The 25,177-nt window shown below is 47.3% G+C and overlaps 1 long non-coding RNA gene across 1 annotated transcript; it reads right to left on the reverse strand.

The window, feature by feature from the left end:
- Positions 1 to 6,913: 6,913 nt before the first annotated feature.
- Positions 6,914 to 12,941, reverse strand: LOC149917042 (uncharacterized). The gene is made up of 3 exons (XR_016468552.1): positions 12,865 to 12,941; positions 9,024 to 9,233; positions 6,914 to 7,046 (listed from the first exon to the last, which is right to left on the reverse strand). It is a non-coding gene; the product is annotated as an uncharacterized LOC149917042 (long non-coding RNA).
- Positions 12,942 to 25,177: the final 12,236 nt, after the last annotated feature.

Below are 25,177 nucleotides of genomic sequence, written 5' to 3' on the forward strand. Positions count from 1 at the left end.
GCTGAAAAATAGCATCTGCCAGGACGCGAGTTCAATATTTAATATAGCGGAGCTTACTACTGTTCTTGTGATATCTTCAGAGCTCTTACCTGGAGAACCCATTTTGTCACCTTTGAAGCTCACACTTCTGGTCTCACACTTCATCACCCTGCTCTCGTCTTCTGAGCCTATCTGCTGCGGCAGAGAAATACCGAGTGCCTCTGTTCACCACACAGGGGGAATGCGACAGATTATAAATGGTTGGGAAATTTCTGGATGCATAGATTTTCTTGTAGGAAAAAAAAAAAAAAAAAAAAAATTCTTTAAAGGTACATTATTTTTTCCCCAATAATTGTAAGAAGAAATTGTAGTTCAAACTGAAAACCAATTCATGGTTTTATTCTCTTTTGTTCTGTATTTTTGGTTCTGCTTTGTGTTCTCACTTTCATTTTTAAATCCCTTTGGCTTTAGAGAAGTATTCCTTTTGGAAGAGAAGAGCACTTATTTATAAATGTTATAGTATAGGAAAGGTGGGAAAATAGGACAAAAGAGAGTTTGGTATTTAAGGTACAAAATATTTTCTTTCTAGGCCATGTGCTGACACTGAAAATGTGGTTATCTGAAGAACTGAAATATCCAAGGCGAGAAGTTAAAACAACTACAAACCTCAAAAATTCCTTTTCATGAGAAAAAAAAATATGTAAATATAGAAGCACCTATGCCTGAAACCGGGACAGACAACACTCAGAAATATTGCAAAAAATGTCACAACAGCGAGGCTGTGTTTTTCCCAAGTTGTTCTACAGACCTTTAAAGATGCTGCTTCATGAAATAACGAGTGGTTCATTCACCAACCCATCAGCTTGGGAAATATATGCAACACGAATTCATTTGTTTCCAGCTAATTGCACTTTCATTTCCTCCTCCTGTCTGTGCAAGGCGATGTAGGCTGGGGTTTGGAGCGGTGCCTCCCAGGCAGTGCCGCATGCACTGCTCTCTGTGTGCAGAGCCCTCATGGCGGTGCCCAGCCCAGCTGGGGGATGAAGCTGCTCCCTTTGCAAGGGCAAAAAATATTTGGGACCCATAGGTTTAGAGAGAGGTGGGACTGGCTGTCCTCTCTCATGTTTTATTCCTGGCTTCTGCCATTGGCGTGCTGTACAGTTGTAGTCAAACAAATGAACTTCTCTACATCTTAGTTACCCTTTCTGTAAAATGAAGGTAATAATATTTATCCAGCTGGGATGCTGCAAGGAGTAATTAATGTGTACGAATCACTTTAAATTCCTCTAACGAAGTGCAAACTGTATTAGTCCCCACAGAAACTGGTAATAGGTTTGTGTCTTCCTTCACTGAAGGTCTGACCTCAATCCCCCTGGGGTAATCTCAAGGAAAAACTCTTCCTCCTATTTGTATTACAGCAGTTTGTAAGGGCCTCTCCCAGGCCAGAATCCCTGCTGTGCTTGGAGCCATATGCTCATACAGTAACATACAGACCATGCCCTAAAGACCTTATATCTACACTATGAAAATCTAGGAGAAAACAAGCATTAACCCCTTTTTCAAAGGTAAATAACCGAGGCACAGAGAGGAAATGCCTTACCTGTAGTAGGTCTGTGAACTGAGACTTCATCCCAGACTGACTTTCCAGCTCAAGCTGAGTTCTCACATCACTTGTCTGATATTGCACTTTCCCATTTTGAAGTAGCCAGAGGCAAAGGATTGAGTTCCCCTCTGCTGGGATGGCTCAGAGAGAACAGAATTTAGGAAGGTCGAAGTTTGCAGAGAGAGGACACCAAGTGGCTGCAGGTAGGGCATATGGCTGTTCTTCATCTCGTGCTCTTTTGGAGATCTGGATGTGTTCTGTGCTCTGATTTCAGTACTTCCACGAGTCTTTGTGCTGTGGAAAGCAAGAGACGAAGGGAATTCAAGGGCTGGTTAATTTGGTTTTGTAAGTCTTCATGCAGGTTTGGGGAAATGTGAATGTGCCTCCAAGGGCTGTTTTAGCATTTGTCCTGCTCTTGTTCTTTGGCTAACTGTCAGTTTCTGACTGGAGTGACATGTCTTGGTCACACTGGGGAAGACCAAAGAGTGAAACCAGTCTGCTCACAAGCAAAACCACCCCGTGTTCATCCAAGTAAATCTGCAACAGTCCCTGCTCCAGACTGCCAAACCCAGGGAGAATCCTGCACTACCCCAGTATGTATTTTCTATCAGCAAAAATGTGATTCCAGCCCTCTGTCCTGGACTTTCTTAATCTGTTTGCTAAAAATAATTGGTGCTTGTGAAAGAATTAGTGGAATCTAGGTGGGAAATTATTTTATTGCTTTGAACAAATTTTTAGAATTCAAAAATATTTTCTATCACAAGTCTTAATCAGTTTCACAAGTTCACCATTATAACTCAAACCAGCCAGCCAGCCAGCCAACACCAACCCTTCAAATTAAAACAAACCCAGGAAATATCAGTTAATCTAATTCAACTTGTTTTGAGCAATTTCCCAATTGTTATTTCAGATTTCAGTTTTCTTTTTACTGCACCCATACCTCAACTGGAGCAATAAGCTTTCACACCAATATATTGGATTTTTTCATATTTGGACTCATGAAATATTCCCAAACTTGATTCCATTCCTCCCCCCCCACCCCCAAACATCAGAAATCAGTTTCAATTATGTTCTTCCTGAAGGAAAAAAGTAGAGCAGAAAAATAAGTGTGTCAGAAAAATTCCCCACCAGAGTCAATGATGGACTGTTGATCCCATCTGCATTCTCTGTTAGCCATGAAACATAGCTTTGTGAAAGATGCATTTCACAGACTCGGAACTGCCGATGCTTCACGGAAGAGACTTAAAGCAATGACCTCCTGGCCTGCTGGTCCTCAGGTACATCACTAATAAGCCACCTTCAATACTCTCACACAGATGTCACCAGACCCTCTAGGTGAAGATATTACCGGTTGCAAGTTCCCTGCTCTCCCAAAGGGTCTTGAGAACTTATCATACAGAGATCCAACAAGCAAGAAGGGTCCACTGATTTCAGTACGCAGAAGGAAAGCTAAAGAGGTATTCCAATAGGATGAGGTGAAGGATAAATGTTGGCACGATGGGAAACTTGGGGAGACAAAGACTGAGACAAAGTCTCTGGTGGTATAAATCACTCCCACTCGGTGGATTTTCCAAGGCCATGTTAATGTACTCTTGCAGAAGAGCTGGTCGTAACCTGTAACATGCATCAGCCATGGACTCCTTTGGTGGCAAGCAACCACGTGTTGGAAAGGAGCCACCGAGAGAGAGAGCACCCTCCCTTGGGAGAGTCTTCCTGAGCAGCTGGCAGCAGAGCAGGACTTCTTGCCTGGCTGCTGCTGACCATACTGCACACCTCTTGGGGCCAGGGTCCCTCATCCTCTAGCCAGCGTTTGGCCAGAGAATGGGGGCTGTTTACAGGCGGCATCTGAAGATGCTGTTTTGAAGATAGCATGTGCAAGGATGGAAGGATGAGGGGAGGGGGTGGGGGAAGAGGAGAGGTACAGACACAGCACTCCTTGGCAGTGATTTATAGACTGGGTCAGGCACAAATTGACTCGTATGCAAGAAATGTAAATGGAATCGAGACTTTTGATGGAGAAGCTCATTTTCAGACTTAAACGCTTTAGATTAAACACACTCACACACAAATGCTGGCGGGGAGGGTGTTTTATATAATTTACATTACAAATCAATTCATTATCCACAGAGGCAGGTTGCACTGATTTTCAAGGATCGGAGATTTGATGAAGAGGATTCATTTCAAGAAATAAACCTTTTAAATTAACCGCAAGATGAGGGAAATTTCTTTATTTAAAAAATGCGCCAGCCCCTTCTTTGTTTCTTTTATTATTATTAATATTATTTTCCATCCGGATCTGGGTCATTAAGGAGGGCCCAGAAGTCACAGATTGCCTTTCTGAGGGAGGAGAGCTGAGAACTTCGAATGTCACACATTTTGTCTGGCTCCAAACCCTTCATTTATTGCAACATAATTTGTTACCTGCGGTTGGCTCTGCACACCATTGTGAGCTGTGCGCCAGGACTGATTTAGCAGGGAATGTCCTCTCCACCTTGAACCTGAGAAGGGGAAAATCCCCTGGGAGAGGAGATGGAAGAACCACGACAGGCAGCCTTCCAGATGCCTCAGAAGCAAACTGTCCACTGAGCTCTGGGATAAGTCCCTTCCAGCTTTGGCACAGTGTGGAGTTCAGGAAACTCCTAACAAAGGCAGGTGGTTCCGTGAGGGCACATTTAAGATGCAGAGATAAAGAAATGGAACTAAAGGAAAACCCAGTACCAAACCAAATATGGGTCCTTTCCTCCCATGATGCCTTAAGGGTGAGCAGATCACAGTGGAGAATAGCCAGGGCTAGAGGCAAAGCAGGAGGAGTGAAGATGATCGAAGGACATTATCCATCTTCCTTGGCAAAGCTTCAGAATACTGTCTTGGAGGAAAATTCTTTCTTGCTATCTAAGACATTTGAGTATGACTTTTGTTCTCCTTCAGTCATTCCTGTGTGCAGCTCCATTGTAACATCCAAGCTGGGATCTTCTGAAACCTGGCTGCAAAAGTAGCATTCCTGCTCCCAGCATCCCTTCTGGCTGCAGCATGGAGAGAGGCAAAGCAAGAGAGAAGAGCAGATACCTCCAATTTTGTTTGCCAAACTCCTTTTTCAGATATTTCTGCATCAGGAAGCAAATGGCAGGGTCTCTTTCCTATTTGGACAAGAACTCATCTTGTAGACACACAGCTGTACTCCCAGCTAATAGTCAACCACTGCAGCTGTGTGGGATGAGCCTGGGCTGGGTACTCTTCTCAATGGCCAGGATTGGGCAACTTTGGAGCCTTGGAGCCATTTGCGTCCCTCTGAGTCCCAGCAAACCTTCCTGATCCAAAACTCAATGTGGAATTTTCTTGAAGACTTCCTTCTTGTGGGAGGGTCCTGGCCACTGATGCGATTGCACAGCCCTGGGACAGGCAGGGCAGAAAGTGGCCCCAGATCAAGGTGATCAGCATCAGGTGAGCAACAGTTAGTGGGGCTGGAGGGAGCCAGGACACCAGAGCTAATGGCTCCGATCTTCTAAAAAAAGCCATAGGATCTTCAATGACAACAAATGGCTAAGACCTCCATTTTACATCTCTTCCAAAAAGCAGTCATGCACATTTTCACAGGAGAGCTCTTATTCTCATGCAGATAGGGTAGCCAGTGCTGTGTCCCCTCCCAAGTGCATCCGGAACCGGTCAGTCCGAGCACACAGAAGAACGACATGAAACATGTTTGACCTTCACAACTTCCCTTTACAGACCAGCAAGCTAAAACCCTGAAGGAATTTTCCTGAGCGAGTTTGTCCAAAGCAACGTTCACCACTTCATTCAATATTTGCCTGCAAAAAAAATGCCAATTATTGAGAGACAGTCCTGGCTGGGCATCAATAGGCAGCCAGGTGTGAGAAGTTGAAGAGAAATACATCTCATTAATGTGGAATTGTTTTTAGGTTAATAATCTTGCGTTAATTTTCCTTTAAAATATTGTCTTTGACCGTTAAACGCTCGCACTGTTATAAAAAGAACGTAATAAATGATCTTGAAGCAAATTCTCCTGCCAAATGTCATAATTTATTTGCATAATTAGCTCTTAATTTTAATTCAATATGCAAATCCACGCTTCCTTTAAATTGCAGCAGCCTGTTTCCCGGCCCTGGCTGCCATGAATTTATTGTGAGGCGGCTGTTTGAAGCCGCAGCTCTGCTGCCTTCTGGGGATGGCGGCGAGGGGGAGGGGGTGCCCACAGCCAACTTGAGTCACTTTTTGTTTGGGTTTTGTTTTGGTTCGCTTCTTATTAAGTTGGACCCCAGCCTGCTTCAATCCCTGAGCGTCCCCCTCTTTTCCCCAACAAGTCCTATTTCCCTTTGTCTTCCTCCTGCATTCTCTCACTCTTTTCTTCTCCTCTTTGGAGAAGACAATGTTGATCCTCCATGTTCCCTGCCCCTTGCCCCCCCATGAAAGATTCTGGCTCAAGTCAACCTGGCAACTGCTCTGCTCTCCTCCCCCCTCTGCTCTCTTTCTCCAGCCCACCCTTTGTGTATGCCAGCCCCTTGCTCTATGCCTTTTAAAGATGATGCCTTCCTTCCCCTGGAGCAAAACGAGGGGCAAAGGTGCAGGTCCTTGGCTTCCCATAAGGAAGGCTCTTGGCCTTTGTCCCCCTGGTGCAGAGCCTCAGTCAGACAGCTTGGAGAGGTGGCTGGGTGGCTGGGTCCTGCTCTCCTCCATCCTCCCCAGCTGACACAAGCAATGTGACTACACTTGGCATGGTGAGGATGTATGGCACTGCTCCTTGTTGCCAGCTCCGGTAGACCTGGGGCTGCGTAATGCAAATCACTGGAGGTTTTTAGACACCTTGCTGCCCAGCGAAGTGGTGGAGTCACTGTCCCTGGAGGTGGACAGGAAACCTGGAGATGTGGCAGTGAGGGATGTGATTAGTGGGTATGGTGTTGATGAGTTGATGGACTAGGTGATCTTAGTGGTCTTTCCCAACCTTAATGATTCTATGGTTCTATGATTCAATGGCCATGGCTAATTGACATGCCCCAATTTCTTTTGTGCCTGAAGAGCTTCAGGTCCTGTTATTGCCCTATGGCACAAGGAGCGAAGGACACACAGACTCCTTCCATTGTATTGTATGGCTCTGGTAGTGGAGTGGGAGAGATGGATGCTGGAGTAATATGAGCTTAGGGTTTAGCACACAGGTTAGAGAATTAAGCAAAAAGGACAAATTAGCCTAGACAACAGGAGATCTTTTTCACTAGGAGAAGGCTTGGGGGAGATAGATATAATTAAATGTTGCCTCATCAAAGTGGAGGCAGTGTGCAAGCTGCTCCCCTTTGTAACTCTATCGTGCTCACCTCCCAGGAGGACTGTCCAGGTCGGTTGCCCTCCCTCCCCCAGGAGCGGGACAGCCGGGAAGGGCTGGCAAGGCGGAGGGCTTGGGCTGGGGGCTGCAGGGAGGAAAGGGTGCTGGTGTCTCATTACATCCCTTAGATCTCTGGAGGGGAAAAGAAAAACGAAAAAAAATCCTCAAACCCAATCCACAGGCCTTTGTTAGAAACACTGTCCGAGAAATGATGGGAAGGAAGAAGACAGGAACAGCTCAAATTCAGTTCTTCGATAATTAAAGCTTGCAAAAGAATAAAAGGGGAGGGGGGAAAAAAAAAAGTTTTCCCTCCTCCCACCTGCTTCCAAAACGGGGTTGCTGTAGTTTCCTGGGAACAAAGGGATGTGGTGAGAATGGGCAGTGACGAGGCTTCTGCTTGATCCCACAAAGCCTGGGAGGGATGAACATGGCCCCACAGATGGGAGCCCCTCAGCAAAGCCAGAGAAAAATAGGGGGAAATGTGTCTTTCTATCGTGCTGCTCATCGGAGCAGGGATCTGAGTTTCTGGTCCGAAGAATATTTGGCATTCATTTCTATTCCAAAACCGAGGAGGAAGAAAACAAACACCTGTATTTTTTGCTAAGCAAAACAAAGGAGGGGCAAATCCAGCCACTGCACAGCCCACGGTCCCTTCTTCATGGTCTGGCTGATCACAGTCTCTTAGAAAAATATGCAGAATAAGCATGCTTTCTTCTTTAAAAGCTGTGTCCATCCAAACATGGCCTTCTCCTCCTTGCCTGTTCTGTGTTATTATTTGCTGCAGGTGAGATTTCAGTTGATTTCCAGAGTCATGAAGCACAGTGCTTTTCTTGGTCAGAAAGGATTTTTCATGAACAGGAATGCCTCTGCCTGGCCAAGGAGGGGAGAGCAATCCCAAACAGAGGACTGCCAAGAGGACACTCACGCACAGTGAGTGGCCTTGGCCTCCTCACAGCCACGAGTGGGCAGGTCTGGGGCTCACCAGCCAAAGTCCTTCCTTGAGGGAACCACCAGGCTACACCGTGAATGAGGACCATCTGTGTGGGTAGGATCCCTGTGTGGGATCCCTCAGCTGGAGGAATGGGGAGGTGGGTTGGCATTAGAGATCACCAAGATTTCCAGTTCAACCACAAACACTTCCCTTCTCCAGCTGGAACATTCAGTCTCTTGGCTGAGGGTTAGCAATGGGATTGATATTGGTTTTGTTATTTCCAGATTTTCCCATAGCACTGATCAGTACTCATCAGTCATTCTCCTGAGCCTGTTTCATGCATTCTGGTGGGAGCCACCAAGACCCAGGTATGGGGCTGTGGGCAGAGGAAGCATTGCCCTGTGCTCCTTCTGTGGGGATGGAGCTCTGTTAAGATAAAGATACTTAAAGTCTGTTTAAGAGCTCAAGAAACAGAAAATAAAGTAGATACAAAGAGATGACTGTAAAACAGCTGATGTCATGACTCCTGGAAGCTGGTTTTGCAAGGCCAGCATTGGCAGTTTTGCAGTGCTGCTGCAGGATGACACCCAGTGCTGACTCACACTGGGCTGAAGACAGGAAGGCTCATTTTCTGTCCCTCCCACAGTCCTGCTGGGTGACATGGAGCACACTGCTGACATCTCTAATGGCTTCCTTCCACCTGCTTTGCCCACCAAGTTGACCCAGTTTGAGTGGAGGTGACCTTTTGCCATGGACCTACCCAGGGTGGGATGTATGGCATCAGGGACTTCAGGGCCGTTTGTGAAGGCAGCACGGGGCAGGATCCCAAAGGCTGACAGAACTGGGAGTGTTCAGTCAAGAGAAGAGCAGGCTCAGGGGAGGCTTTTTTGCCCTCTACAACTCCCTGAAAGGAGGCAGTAGATGGGGTAGGAGGAGATGGGGGTCAGCTGCCTCTTCTCCCAAGTAACAGTGATAAGACTAGAGGATGTGTTACAGCGAAAGGAGAAAGAAGCCCCAGATCTCTTTCCCACCCTGCCTCTTCCCCAGGGGCCAGCCCAGCACAACTCAGCGCTTCCCTGGTGCTCAGTGCCCTCCGAGTCTTCGAACGGAGAGGGCTCAGGACACGAGGCCAATCAAGCAATTGGATTGCCTTAACACGCCTTAGTGCTTTATAATACCTGCCATTCTCCATGCTTCAGTCTGTTCCTGATGCTTGCCATATTTGATGGTTATACTGCTGTGCTTGCTGTGGTCTGCTCTGCCCTTCTCAGAGCGCTGCACCGAGCCCATGGTGCCGGTGGCTGCCACATCCAGGCTGGACCCCAGGCACCCCCTGAGGATGCTGGTGTGTCCCCCCCAGCTGTCCTCAGCTGCGTTCCACACAGCGCCTGTGGAAGTGTACAAAGTGTCAACCTCAGCGTAGTTTTTAACCTGGAGTGATAGCTTTACTGATTTGCCACTTTACTACTCTTGTTAATGAATTTTTAATCTTCTTAATGACATTAAACACGGAAAGTAATTAAGGAAAACAAGTTTGAAACTGCTGACTTAAACCCTTTATTCAGAACTATTTAATGTAGAATTAATTTGATTTTGCCCATTATTCAAATGAACACATTACCTTCTCGTGCATTGGCCTCTTTTTCTTTTTTCTTTTTTTTTTTTTTTTTTTGTGTGGTTTTGTTTTATTAAATATATCCTATAATACTTTGTCCTTTTGCTCAGAGTTCCCCTTCCAATGACACAGAGGGTCAGCCCTCAGCATCTCTCCTGGGTCTCGTAAAGCCTCCCTGCATTGCAAGCTCAGCCGTGGCTGGGGATGGCAGCATCATGCCTGAAATGTTCAGTGGTACTACCTGTCCCATCAGGAGCCAGGACACGTGCACCTTCAGCACGATCTGTCCTCTGTACTTGGGAGCAGTGAAGATCCCACATGTGCCCTGATCCATCTCCAGTCACCCTGAAACCCAGCTCTGTCCCAGGCAGGTGCAGTGTTGATGCAACCAGGAGCAGACTGGACTCTACTGCCAGCTGGGGCTGAAGAGGACACTGGTCCTCATGTTCACAGGTCTCCCACCTTCATTGCTCTCAAGAAATTCCTTATGGCACGTAGTGTATCAGTAAGCCTTTTTCTCTGCAGCCACCTGCCTGGCAGAGCAGGTAATGTCAGTGGAGCTTCACAGGCTGCTCTGCTTCTGAAACAGTGAGAGTTGTCCAGATAATGTTGTGCCTGCAATTGCTGGGTAACAGAACCAAGCAGGGCAATAATCCAGCAGAGGCAGAGAGAGGATCAGCTACAGACAAGTACAGCACAAACACATCCCAGACCTGAAACTGTAGGGAGTGAGGAGTGTCAGAGTTGTATGTGAAAAACTCACAGTCCCTCCCCCAGAGCAGAACAGGAACTCACTGATCACTGCAGGGGACAAAAACCCTCTTTACAGATGCCTAGAGCTCCCAGGTGCTCTGTTCAGCATGGACCTGTATGACACTGACTGCGGGAGAGCGAGCCCCAAACCAAAGCTCAGCATTCAGCTCTTTGTGCAGATCAGCTGGAAGCTGCCAGCCTGGTTCTCTGTGAGGTTTGACTATTTTTGCATCAATTTGGTGCCCAATGGAAGTAACCACATCCTTTCCCTTGGCTCCAGTACATCACTGGATCATTCCTCAGGCTGGAATATTAAACATGCTGGCAGATTGTCATTAAAATCCTCTTTATTATGTGTTTTTGCTTCAGCAGCCAAAACTGGAGTAAAGAATGAGAGCAAACAGTTTTCCTGCATGCTGGCTGTACGACTTTCCATGAGTACTGAAGTGACTTCAGCAAGACCTTTCCTACCAGAAGCAGCAGTGCTACAGAGCACTGGGCAGGACAAGACCAGCCTTTCAGGCTGGAACAGCTCCCACCATGGTACCTGACCTCCTCATAGTCAAAACTGTGTTTTAATGTGACAACAGATGTCATAATCCCTTTGGGCTTTTGCAGGCAGCAAACTGAGGCATTGGATAAATGAAATGACATGGAAAAATATCAGCTGGTGAGCAGCAGAGAGCCCAGGTCCCCAGAGGAACTGGTGACTGATGTCTCACCTTCAGCCTCTCGTGCTCTTTTACAAATGTACTGGGTGTCCCAGCATGAGCTTAGCATGTCAGCACGTCTGAATGGATCCTATGAGGCACTCAGTGCCCTGCTTGGGGATCTTGCTGAGGCATCAGCACCCAGCTGACATCATTTCAATACCATTTTGTCAGGAAGAAACTTCCTTACATCAGGTTCAATTTGGGTGCTTCATCCTAAAGGCCAATCCCAAGCCTTTACATTTAATGTTAATAGGCAAAGTATTCCCGTGGCATACACAGCACGTCAGTTCTTGACTAGCAGCATGCCAGGTTATGTGCTGAGTTCTTGTGTGATGGGTCTCCTTTCTGTGCCATCACCATTGTGTCTGCTGTTTGCTCTGCTTCTTATAGCTTCCATGCTTTGCCCTCCAGCAGGATGGCACAAATCTAAGGACAGCACATTGTCACTGTAATGCAAATTACTGCCCTCAGCTCAACAGCAAGAGGTAGGAAGAGATGGCCTGATGCCTTCTGCCACTGAGACTCACTGCCCTTGACCAAAGGCATGGTGTTGATAGGTTGATGGGAGGACTGGATGGTCTTAATGATCTTTTCCAAACTTAATGATTCAGTGATTCTACAGTTCTAAGCTGGGTCATTCCCAGCACCCAAGGGACTTCCCAGCACGGGGAGGTGGCAGGAGCCACAGAGGAAGATAGCACCAGGTGACAAGTCCATGGTGGGGAGAAGAAGATGAGAGATAAGGGGGCAGATATGGAGAGGTGGAAAAGAGGAAGAAGGATAGAGTAGAAAAGGATGAAGGGAAGCAGCAGATTTCAGGGTGGCTTTCCAGGCGGCATTGGAGGGCTCTGGCCGGCACTTCATTTCCAATTTGGCATATTTGAGAGCGTAAACCTCCCTTCAGTCTGGGTACCAATAAAAGAGGCAGCTCTGCAGAGTCTGCACTCGGCTGTGGCAAGCTGCCGACTTTCATTTCTTTTTACTACTGACTTTGTGTGTCTCTCGCCCCTTCCTCCCATTCTGGGGACTTTATGGACTGAGACGCAGCATCCTCCTTCCCCTGAGCAGGGGTTGGCTCCAGACCTGGAGTTCCAGGAAATTTCCAAGGTTGCCTCCCTGCAGCAGCAGCAAACATTGCCATCTGCAGCACCCAGCCCTGCACCAGCGGGGCCATGTCCCACTGACGCTGCCCCATTGCTGGCATGGAGCTCCTCCACCAGCACCCCACTGCCTCCTTCTAGAGGGTAGCTCTGCATCCACGCTGCCCAGCCCATCTGTGAGCAGTCAGTAGGATGCCCAACTGATTATGAAATCAGTTCAGACGGGACTGGGCACTGCTGGTTTTTCTGACCGCTGTGCCCTGCCTATTGCCATGTTGGCTCAGTGGAGACGCTTGCTGCTATTTTGTATTTGGAGAGGAGAGGTTGTGTACATGTGAAAGAGATGGCTACGTCACATGCTGCTGATGCTGCAGACTAATTAGGCAATTAACATGTTTCAAAGAGGAGAAGAACAAATGACAAAGAGTAAATGAAAGAGAAGAATGGACCCGGCTGCAAAATGGTACCTTACGTGCAACCCACAAGTTTTTCTGTATGCCAGACTGGAAGATTGGCAGAAACCAAACATCCCTTAAAATACAAGCCTGGATGAGAAATGTTTGAAATGTTTTTTTTTTTTAAAGAATGGTGCCATCTTTTCAGCACTTCCTGTTTTCTTTTCCTTGTTGATGGAAGCCCAGTCCCTCCCACAAAGATACTGAGATATTTGGGTTTCGCTAGTGCCCATCGTGTCCCCTTATACTGGCAACACAAAATGAAGGAAACCCATGTTGATTCCTTCTACTGTATTGAGAGCAGCTGAATGCTTACAGACAGCTACAGAGCAGAACAGGAAGCAACAGAGCATTTTTTTCACACAGAAGTTGCACATTCTGACCTTAACATCAGCCAGTTTTGCAAATCTTGGCCTCCAGCACCCCTCCTGGCTGCTTCCCCTGTTCAGCAGAATGTGAGTGGGTGGACACACGATTTCTGGAATGCAGGTGTCCTTTATGCCACAATCACCATACATCTCATTGTGCCCTGTGCACATTTTCTAAGGCACTCCCTACATTCCCATATCCAGATCCTCCAGCCACAGGGGTTCCTCCAGTCTGATTTTCTTGTGGCTGCATTATGGATACATGGCAGTACTATGTATGAACTTGTGTACGGTTGCATTTTGTCCATGAGACTGTGCATTTGGGGATCAGTTCACACAAATTTTATGGCAGAATTATGAACAAATGTTGTTCAAAATGCAGGTCTTTGTTTTGTCCCTCTACACCTGTGCTGTATGTGTATGTGCAAGCATTTTATGAAATCTTCAAGCTTCACTCTGCAGTATTCACTGTTTCATGACTGGAGTTGGTTTTTTTTGTTTGTTTGTTTGTTTAATTATTACTGTATTGTATTGTATTGTATTGTATTGTATTTTACTATTTTTGCATGGGTACCAGTGAGTGCATGAACAGCAGAAGAGGAGGATGAATGCACAGGGAAACCAAATACCTTGGTATTTGTGTTTGTGTTTCTTCTTCATGGATCTTTTTTTGCCTCAAGGAGCCACTTAGGGGGCTGAAATACTGCAAGATCTGGTCTTCTCGTGGTATTCCTACCAGCCAGGGAGTGAAACACCCTGAGCAGAACAGATCTTACATTATTTCAGCTCCACAGAGTGCTCCCTGAGGCATCTGCAAGAAACATAAGCACAGCTACAAATGCACAGAAAACGCTCGCCACACAGAGGCGAGTGCTGAACTCCTTGCACAGACAGTGGGCAGAGGCTGCATCCACCCAGGGCACGCCGTGATGTGCAGGGTGTTCATCCTGCAAAGGGCCCAACCAAGCCCAGGTGGCAAAGAGCTGAGCCCACTGCAAATGGCAGGAACGAAAGAACGAGGGGTGCGGCAGCCTCTCCCTCCTTCCACCAGCACCACGGGGTGCCACTGGCCAAATGGCGGGATTGGGGCCATACAGTTGCACTGCATCTCCTTTCACCATGTGGGTGGAACTGGGCATCGATGCACACCCAGTGCCCAACCCTATTTTACTGAAGATGGTGGAGAATTTTGACTTTTCTACAGAAAGCAAATTTTTTTTCAATGGAGATGATAGATGTTTTCAAATTAACATTTCTGCCTTGTTATAATGTTGGGAAAAATGTTCCATTACCCTACTAGCTTTGCTGATCTCTAGAAACATTTAGGAAATAGAAGTTTCAGCCTACAAGAAATTCTGTTATTTATACATTAATTTTCATCATGAAGTGAAATTAAAAAATGGAGTGGGCAGGATGGGGTAGAACAGAATGTTAATTCTGAGACAAATTCAATACAGAAGCATAAAAATCATGTTAAAGTTTATGTTTTGATAGCGTTGACACAAAATTACTTATAAATATAATGAGGAAGGCAGAAACAAATAATCCATTACATTTTGGGTCAGTTGAAATCTCTGCCAAAAGTTTCAGTCAACATTTAACATTTCCACAAAATGGTTCAATTTGGAAGATTCTGCATTTTCCAGTGGAAAACTAGTCCATCAAAATTCTTTTTTTGATCTGCTCTCTTGATTATAGCATGCTACTAAAGAAGGATGTTTTCCGCCGTAACCATTTTTTTCTAGCTGCAGGCATGTAATTTACACTTATATTTCAACTGACTAATACCACATTAAGCATCATCTCAGGACTGGACGTTCATTATAAGAGATTGCATAACAACAAAAGGAAACAGCCACAGTGGCCAAAAAACCTGGGGCCCCACGGTGCCGCAGCACGGCCGCATCCTGCGCAGGGAGCAACTTGCAACCTGCAGGCTCTGCAGTCGGGCAAAAACGTTGCTCTCTAAAGAGTGAGCACTCAGCTGGAGTCCAATGGAAGAAACAGTAGGTGTTTTGGCCCTCTAATTTTCTCATTCTCTTGCTTTTTCCTTTCTTCTCTTCCCACACTCTCTCCCCTTATCATTCCTCTCCATTTTTCTCTCCATTCCTTTGTAGCCCTGCAGTCGGTATTGCCCCATCTTCCAGGCTGCATGGCTGTGGTTCATTGTTGCTCCTGCACCCTCCCATTCCCCCTGCCCCACCAGTGGACTCCCTTCCCAAGTCCTGCCTTCTCCTCCCTTTCTCCACACCAAATTTCCCCTTCCAGTGGCTGTAGGCTCCAGTGGTTCAGTGGGGACGTCATCCTAAACCCGCCCTTCTAGTGACACAGTGGGCAGCCCTGGTGTTGTCCCCACCCTGCTCATGCGGCATTTCATCAGAAACCAAGAGACAAGTTAATCTGTTTGGGCTCCAAATGTAAGGAAACAATGGGGGGAAGAAACGGTGAGAGGAATGATATTTCTCTCCTCTGGCAAAGGGGCACAATGGGGGTGGGAAGGAGCGTGGGGGTGGGTAGGAGGAAGGAAGGTTGCTTTATTTTATTGATTTAAAAAAAAACACACACATATCCCACAGGCGCCAAAAAGCACAGGGCAATGATTAATGTCCCCTCAGAAAAAGAAATTATATAGAATAAATTAAACTACTGTGGCAGCAAATTGAAAAATAAGGATGTAAATGAGGTTTGAATACTTAATATCTGAGAAGTGGAAGCGAGTCCTGGGCATGGAAAGACTAGTGGGGAATTGCCAGCGACCCAAGGGGGATGCTCCCCTCTCCCAGCCCAACACCAGGAGGTGGTGTTGAGAGTGGAGCTGGGGCAGCCCACGCGTGGGGATGGAAAGGTGCTGCCTCCATGCTGGACTCGGTAGGAAGAAGTCCTGGCTGCAGCCCTATAGGCAGGGCTACCAGCCCAGCTCCATCAGGCTGCCCATGGGTTCCTTCCAACTTGGGATATTCCATGATTCGATGATTCTATTACTCTGTGATTCTATGATTCTATGACTCTACAACTCCATGACTATATGATTCTACTCCATGCTTTCCACACATGGTAAGGTATAGCCTTCATGAATGACAGGTCTACAAAATATCAAATATTGTTGGGCTCCCATCCCTGGTGCTAAGATCCTTTTTCGTTTCTTCACCCCATCCTCATCCCTGAGAGAAGTCTGCTGGAACTGTGTTGAAGCCATGTTAGCTGGGAATGAAGAAGAATCCCATAGGGAAAGCATCCTGCCACTGCTTGCTGCCCCTCAGCCAGGGCTCCAGCTCTTTGCTGCATTACAGGTACAGGTGAAAGATCCTGACCAGGGATTAAACTCTTTGTTGTCACCAACATGAAATGCAAAGCACAAAAAGCTTTTCTTATGGACTGTCCCTAGGAGTTGACTGGGCAGTGGGGTCCACTCATGGCAGGTGAGATGGCAGTGAGCAGCCCCTAGGATCTCAGCTGCAGGCTGCAGGTTGTGTTTCTGTCCTGCTGATGAGAGCAGCAATGGGTCACAAGGAAGGAGGACAGGTGCCACTCCCCAGATGCTGGACTTGACCCTTCTGACAGGTGCAGGAGTACACGGGAGGTCTCATTCTGGGTTGTGCAGGACCAAGGACATCTGCTGCAGGATGGGGTCAGGCTTTGGGACATGCTTATCCAGTGGTGGAGAGGTGATATGGAGAGGTGCAGAGCACCTGATGGGATTGAGAGCTGGCTGAGGGGCAGCACTCCTTCCCCTGCCCCCTTTGCTTAACCCCACGTACTGCCATCAGCCTCTCCCAATGGGAAATCAATATTCCCAAACTGCCAGGAGCTGCTAGCTTGGGCTTATCTGCCTTCCATCCGTCTGTGGTGGAGGAGAGCCCATCTTCAGACAGAGCTCTGCTTTATTTCAGGTCTCTCCATCTCTGCTCAGTCCCCTCACTCTGTATCACCTCTCACTTCTGCCAGTGTGTGTGTGTGTGTGTGTGTCCCTCTCTGTTCCCTTCTGTCTTTTTTGTTCATATATATTTAGTATTTATTTACAAGCTTGATTTTTTTCCCTCTGAGTGAAGCCAGGCATGCACAGAAATCCTTAAGATGCTATAAAGCTGCTGAGGTATAAAATGGAAAGTGCTTAGCCTGCCTGTACAGAAATATCTCACTGCGCCGCACTGGAAGCCACCGAAGCTGGGCACTGTAAATCTCATAGAGTTTAGCTTGTTTGTTTACACCATGACGACGATCTAAAGAGAAAAAAAGAGAGAGGGGGAGAGGGAGAAGCTCTCGGTTCCCCTGTCAGGACGTGGCACACATTCCCTACCCAGACTGCCCAAAGACCTCAGGAACACACCACCTCCCAGCCCATGGCCCTGCCAACAAACTGGGCACAGTCTGGGCCTGCGATGAGGCAGAGCTGGCTGCTGGTACCACCTGTTTGAGGACTCCTCCCTTCCCAAGGCACAACTCAGACAGTGACAAGGGGCTCCTGCTGCTGGGGCACAGCACATTTTCTTGCTTCCTATTTGTTCGTCAAAACAAGTTCTGACTTTTGAACATCATAGAATAATAGAACTATTAATGTTGGAAAAGCCACTAAGATAATCTAGTCCAACTGTCATCCCATCCCCATCATGGCAGTGCAACATCTCCATGTTTCTTCAACAACTCCAGGGATGGTGACTCCACCACCTCCCTGGGCAGCCTGTTCCAATGCACTGCAGTCCTTTCATAGAAGAAATCGAGATGTGTACTGCTCTTGTTTCTGATGGTGGAGGACCAGCAGCCAGGTTTCCTCACATGCCAAACACTTTGGTCCCCATCTGAGCAAAAGATGGAGCCAGAGTAACAGAGAACAGATCTGTGTAAGAAAAGTCGAAATCAGAAATTGTAAGTCTACATACAGTACTTCAGCAGAAAGGCACTGAGGAAAATGTGAAAGCCTGCAGTGATGGCCTGTGAAAACATCCTTCACTTAAAAAAAACCCACCAGGCTGCTGAACTTTTTCTGACATCATTGATGGGGAACACAGCCTGCAATGCTGACCTGACCTGACCCAACACACAGGGAGCTTGTTGTGCACCTGGGAGATGAATTCAGGCTTCCTGAGACCTAGACCCTTAGGGTATATAATATCCTGAAGGTAAAAAAGCCTTGGAAAAAGAAAAAAGAAAAAAAATCAGAGCTTCTCTCAGGTATTCATGGGTAGAAGGAGTAGGAAGGACGGAATTCCATCCCCTCCATGGGTGTCTGCCTCACAGCTTCCTGCAGTCCAGAACAATGGGCAGACTGGGCAGACCTTGTGAGCTCTGTGTCCCACTTGGAACAGGCAAGGGCAGCACACCAGCTCCAGCACCAAAAGGTATGTGCAGGGCAATTCCACTGTGCTGTCCAGACACAGCAGAAAAGAGAAAGCTTGATGTCTCTTTGGCACGCCAATGGATTTGCACCTCTTTCCATGAGCATCCATCTCAAAGATATGTCCCTCCATCCCACAAAGATAAAGACCTCATGCACAGTAAGGTTGGATCAGCCTTGAAACTTCTCCTCCCTCGTCTTTTGCTGAAAACCTTTTTTTTTTCTTTTGTTTTGTTTTGTTTTTCTCTACCTTCCCAATAGCTTCCTGGCCCCTTAGCTCAGGGGGCACAGCAGGGCCAGGAGTAGGGGTCTGCACAGCGCTCACAACAGGCCTGGAGACAGCTGCAGCAAAAGGGATGCTGCAATCCTAAATGCCCTGTGCGCTCTACATATTGTGGAAAAAGCTGTTGCATTCATCAATGTCAGACGCAGAGTTTGAATAAATTTGAATGCACTCAAGCGTGTTCCCTGCAGTTTTCTATAATATCACTTTCCAGTTTGAATATTTCACTTACTTTTTTTCAAATTTCTTTTTATCCACCAGTTTTTCCTCCTTTTCATCCTCTCCTTGCTCCCTCTCCTCCCACCACCTTACCCTCTCTCAAGGTATTCACATTTGCAACCCAAGCAATTGGACAAGGGGTCTATACTACATGCTTTCTGTCAGAAGTGCCTGGAGAAGGCAGGCACTTCTCACAATGCAGTGAAGCCTTCCCTCTGGCCAGTTTGGATGTCTTTCCAACACAGCATGGCACCCCATGGAACACTGCAAGGAGCAGAAATAAAGTGCTTGCAATGCATCAGCACATTCACATCATTTACATGCACCAGTACCTTACATCAACTCGTGAGGTACTCATGAGCAGCTCCCAGTTGCCTTAGATCAGGAGTTGAGCTCTTGCTGAGGAGAGGGGACAACGTAGTCCAACAATGCCATGAGTCAGCAGTGGGGTCCCAGCCACGTACTCTGCAGGTCAGAGATGGTCACCAAGGAGCAGCAGGTCTGAAAATGCTCTGCTACTGGTGTTGTATGGTAGTGTCCCAACACAACATCAGGGCAAACAAGCTGAACACACCTCATGCTTTCCTTCCTCTTTGCCACCAATCTGGAGCAAGTTTTCGGCCCCTTTCATCTCCCACACTTCAGTTTGTCCCCTGTGTAATAGAAATTGGACATAGAAGTGGGCTGGTAGAGCAGAGAGTAATGCAAGCTGAGAACATGCTCAAGGGTTAGTTCTACAAAGTGAAGGGTATGCTGTTTGTAACCCCACATATGGGCTAAGTATTCTTGTGTTTTGTACACATAAGAGCAGAATGACCTCCAGCACTGCCATCTCCTGCCCAGGACCACCATGTGGCAGAGGGACATGAGTGCACTGGGGAGCAGGCAGGGGAAGAGCACTGGTGGCCCCTGGGAGTGAATGAATTCTGCTGCTTGTATTGAGAATTCACTGCTCTCCCTGGTAGTGAAAACTCTATGATCTTGTGACTAACCACTTTCCCCTTTCACTGTTTTTGATTTATATCCCATTACTTCGCCTGTTTGTGCCTTGCAGACATGAATTTTTTCCCTGACATCTCCTATGCAGCAGCCACGTCAAAACCTTTGATAAAATAATAGTGGTAAGACGTTTGCATGGCTGTTTTTATGTTTCCAGGGATATAGACATCAATTAAAACTCTTCATACAATCTGATCCGTCGTTATTAAAGGCATTAATACTGGCACGCCCCTCAGATTAGGGGCTGCTCACCGGGCGATGGAGGAAAGCAGGGAACATTGTCCGCATGCGTCCCCTCTCTGCTCGGCTCCTGTGCTTGCAGCACGGCTAGCATGGGCTGCCCAGGGCACCCAGTGGGATGGGGTGGCATGGGGCAGAGGCATCCCACGCATCAGCAAAGCACCATGCTGTCTTCCCCACACTTTTTGTATTAGCAGACCTTGAACAATGAACACCAGCTCTGTAGCTGACACCCCTTGACAAAAGAGGGCAGAGGTGTTGAATGTATGCTTCGAGGGGTGGCCAGACAGGGCAGCCAAGATCACTGGACAGTGCTCAGTGCTGAGCATTGACTGGGGAAAGACCCCCTCTTTCAGCAATATGGGTAAAATGGAGAGGGAAAGTTGAGAGAATATGTGATTTTCCCAATGCAACTTGTGCAGCATTTTCTCATCAGTGATCTCCACATGTTGTCAAGTACAAGAAGGCAACTGAGGCTGCTTGGGTTATTTTGTTAAATATGCCAAACTGAAGTAAGAAATGGGCACTGCAATGGTCAGCCTGTGAGAAATGTCAGTGCCATCACCCAGGGTTTCGCTTGGTGAGGCAAACCAGAAGGTCTGGGTTATGCATCCAGACCCACGTGTGTCCATCTTTTCTCATTCAACACAGCCCAAAGCAGTTCCTGCTGGAGCTGGGAACAGTTGGTGTCCCCATCTAACCTTCCCACAGTACTCATCATGGGATGAAATTTGAATTTGCAGGGAATGGCTTTGGAGCCAGGACCTTTCTCTTTTCCCTCTAGCATTTCTACCACCCAGAACATGTGCTACCTCCTACTGGCACCATGTGGTCCATCCAAAGGCTCCCGTTGGTGATGATGTCTGTCTCAGTGCTTTTGGAGGACTCTGGAAACAGGGTGACATTGCTGCCTGTGCTAGAAAATCTTCCTCCACATGGTTTTCCAAATCCCCATTAAGCAACAAGATGCAGGAAATTTTGTTTAATGCCTGGAGCATTTCCCTGGGATGGAAAAAACGTTGCCGGGATAAAATCGTCCCCTCCCTCATCCAAAGCAAACCCAGGTGACCACCACTATGGGGCTGGTGGCAGCGGGGGGGACAAATTTGTGTGCACCTCCCACATTGAGGTGTCTCTCATCGAGCACTGGTTTCCCATGCCCCCAGGGGAGCTGGGGGAAGCATGTGTCTCTCAGGCACACAGCAGCCCTGACTGGGTAACGGTGCAGAACGTAAAGTGTTGTCTATTAGGTAGGAGACTGGTTAATACAAAGAGTTGTTGGTAATAACAATGTCCTTTCAGCAGTGACAGAGACAAAGTACCTGCATGTGGCGTGTACCACTGCGTGCAGCGAGTGATGGTCGCAGGGAAGCTTTGGAGATCATTTGAATTTCACATCCAGGGAGAGTCGGCCTATCATTAAAAAACCCTAATTTCAGTGTCAGGTGGAGTTCCAGGTAATCGATCATGGTGTCAGCTGGTACAGGCTCTCCCTGCCTCCTTGCCTTGCCTCCAAGTCAGCCTTGTTTTTTTCCAATTAAACTTGTTGCTGGCATCCAGAGGGAAGTGCGGGAGTGCAGGAGGGCAGCCCACCCAGCCCCCCTCATTATCTGCCAAACCCTTAAAGGGGCTGAGGGCTGCCAGGAGATGGGTATGGTTAGGGGGCAAGGGATAAGGGAAGGGGATGCTGAGAAACTGACCTTTGCTGTAGCAAGAGGAAAGAGGCATTTGCAGGGGGATTTCTGAAACATCTGGGAGAAAGCATTGTATGAAAACCACTATGCATTACTGCTGATGCCAAGCCCCACCAGCCAGTGTTGTTGCCTCCCACGTCCCCTCTGCCCCTACAATGCATTTCAAACACTATGCCTAGACAGGAATGTCCTGCATCCCAAGCTCCTCTCAGCATCCACCAGCCCATTTCACATCTCACACTTCACTATCTCCAGGGCCTGACTCTTGCTCTCCGGGGTCAGATTCCCTTTAATGGCTAGCAGAATGATCCAGGCTCCTCTCTACAGCTTCAGTTACCAGGGCAACATTTTTGGCAAGAGATTTTTTTGGTGAAAAAACAACCTTCCTCTTCCCCCAGAGGTCAAATCTGCATGAAGGATTGCCATCAATAGAAACATACTCTGTTTTCCATCATATTTCACCCCAGTTTTAAAATCCGTATCTGTAACCAACACTGACTGAAAGGGCATTATACTGAGGGAGAAAAATACTTCAAAAATAATGCCAATAAAAATGTGCTACAGACCGAAGGAATCTGTTGAAAAAAATTAGAGTTTCTAATTCCTACACATATTGCAATTCCATTAGAATCCTACTACATGGAAATTATACTGAAAAAATATATTTAAATTATACTGAAATCAAAATATTTGTGCAACATATGCCTAATGCTTTGGCTAGTCCCATGTGCTGAACCTTGGTAGCTGAGGTTCAGAAGCAGGAATAGAGTTACCCTCTACTGCCACTTGTACCTATCTAGTATCTTTATTGATGAGCTGGTGAAGGGAAGGAGTGCTGCCAAGGGAGGCAGTGCAGTCACTGTCACTGGAGGTGTTCAAGAAATATGGAGATGTGATACTCAGGAACACGGTTTAGTAAGTAATGTTGGTGGCAGGTGGATGGTTGGACTGGATAATCTTTGAGGTCTTTTCCAACCTTAATGATGTTGCGTGATTCTGTGTGAGATCAGAACCATCTGAGGGACTATCTGAGGGGCATGTTTTAAGAGACATGGTGGGGATGGGTTGATGGTTGGACTAGATGATCTTAATGGTCTTTTTCAACCTTAATGATTCTATGATTCTATGATTCTATGATCAGCCCTAAGCAAGAACTTCGTGTTCCAAAATAAAGGTCCCTCATGGACTCAAAAAGCTGAAAATCAGAGTCAGAACTGTTATCCTGGCAGGATAACATGCCCAGGCAGGGCATGGATCCTGACAGAGAATGACATCTCACGTTATATATAACCCCAGCTGAATGATTCAGCTAGGCTGCAGTAGGGCCAAGATTAAGAGCAGGGGTCTGAAGGCAGGACTGACCTGGTGGACTTCCTGTGCTCATGGTTTTCATGCTCAAGTAATTTCTAAAGACGCAGCAAAGTAGAGAGGCTCTGAAGGTCAGTGTGGGGTGAGCCAGGCCACACAGGAAGAGTCCAGCAGGGCTGGATGGGTCACCCGGGGCTGAGTGGAGGGTCTGCAGCGTGGTGCAGTCAGACACCGCTTGGAGGGAAAACAGAACTGACCTTAACTACAGTTGCAGGCACAGCTGGAGACCAAGCCCTGAAGTGGCAGGAGGTGGAACAGCTCAGGCAAGCAGCTAGATTGGCCTACAATATGGGGGCACTGCCCATCTCTGCTGAACCCCTCTGACGTGTCCGGACATTCACATGACAGGAAAGTTGAAACAGGTCTAATCACAGCACTGCAGAAAGGCAGTCCTGGCTTCCTAGAGAGAAAGTGGGCAGCAGGAAAGGCACTGCTGTAACACTTAACCATAATGCTGGGCAAGGAGCCCAAACAGAACTTTGAAGTTAGCACCATCTGAGCTGGATCAAAGGTTGGTGTGATCAGGAACATCCAGCCAAGACTGGAAGCCTCTCATGCAGAGAGAATTGGTGATGCTGTTGTGCCAGCGCTGCAGAGGGGCAGGTAGGATTTCAGAGCTGGGTTTGGGACTGCTAGTGAGCTTGAGGTCTATCCTAGGCTCGAGTCTCATACAGCTGATAGTTTTGCCCAAATGGTGACAGTTGCTTCTCAACCTGGACCCTCAGCCCCTATTTATAACCAGGTTCACTGCAGAAGGCCTTCAGTGCTGAGTCTGGGCTCACTGCACTGGATCCATAGTAAGTGGCCTGGGCTCTTTCGCCTGATACCTTGAGGGCATGGCTCCATTCCTATCTGCAAGGTGTACTAGTCACTTCTTGCCACTTCTGAGCTTGCAGATCTGCAGTTGGAGCCATTCATTTCTCACTTGGCCGTGGGGTACAGGGAATCCTAGCTGAAACCTGGTCAGGTGAGTGTGACAAGCCCAGGGCTGCTCCTCTCTGAGATACAATCCCAGCTTGCCAGGACATTTGGCAGCTGCTGCAGCTCTGCGTGGGGCTGAAGGCACTTGGATCCCACATGATGCCCAGAGGAGAAGAGAAACCAATTGCCTTTGCTTCAAGGGCAACAAGTAAAGCACAAAAGAACAATGTGCAAATTGAATGGGAGGCATTAGGAAATATCTTTGGAGAGAGCACAAGTTTCATCAGCACAGTACAGACAAAGATTGATACATCTGACTTCTTCCTCTCCTGTCTCTCTCAGCCAATCAGGCAGCTCCTCTGGCTGCCAGCTGAAGGCAAGATAGCATCCCTGATACTTTGCAGAGGAGCTACCAATGGCTGCGGCTTGTTGGGCTATCTCTGCCATGCAGGAGGATTCTGTTCATGGGATGGAGTTCTGCATTCCTCATTCTGGGGTGGCAGTTCTGCATTCCTCAGCTGGGATACATAGCAAGGTGTAAGGCCACACTTATGTTCCCACAGCTGCATGGATACAGATAGATGCAAAAAAGGGGATCAGAGACTGGAAGGATAACACTTATTTCTTAGGTCAGTCTGCAGCTCAGCTGATGATCATCTGTGTGACCGAGGGTGAAGCATCTCAACTCCAGGCTTTGCTTCCCTCTCCTCATCAGTGGGTCTACATTCCATCATTTAATTTGCCTGTGTGGTCTCTTTGTGCTCAAATGGCTCTTTCTATGGTCTTGCACAACACCCTGGTTCACCCATCCACACCAATAGGTGCTGCTGCACTGAAAAGACCAATGCTGGCACAGATGATGATGCAAACTGGGAGGAGGTGAAGATCTCCTAAGCTAATGGTAGCAGTGCCAAATCTCTCATCATTTGTTCATTTGTTCTTTCCTTGCCTGGCACTTTTGTTACTCTTTAAGCAGAGTTTATCATGGTGCAATGGGCTTTTTTCCAAGTTAATGTCTGTCAGCTCCAATTTGTTCAAATGACCTTTGTAGGCTCAGGGGAATTTAAAAAATAAAGAAAGGTCTGCTGGAGTGGTCAGGGAGGGCTCTACCTGACAGTCAGTGATAGAGACACCTCAGAGCCTGCAAGCACTGAGTCCTCCGGGAGCAAGCCAAGGGAAACGAGCTGATTAGGGGGAAGACTCCTGTATTTCAGGGACACCTGCTAGGTAGCAGAGAGCATGGGGCTGAGCTGTAGAAACAAGGCTGTTGCT

The sequence above is a fragment of the Phasianus colchicus genome, chromosome 8 (assembly GCF_987193195.1).
Source record: "Phasianus colchicus chromosome 8, bPhaCol1.hap1.1, whole genome shotgun sequence".
In the NCBI taxonomy this organism is placed as follows: domain Eukaryota; kingdom Metazoa; phylum Chordata; class Aves; order Galliformes; family Phasianidae; genus Phasianus; species Phasianus colchicus.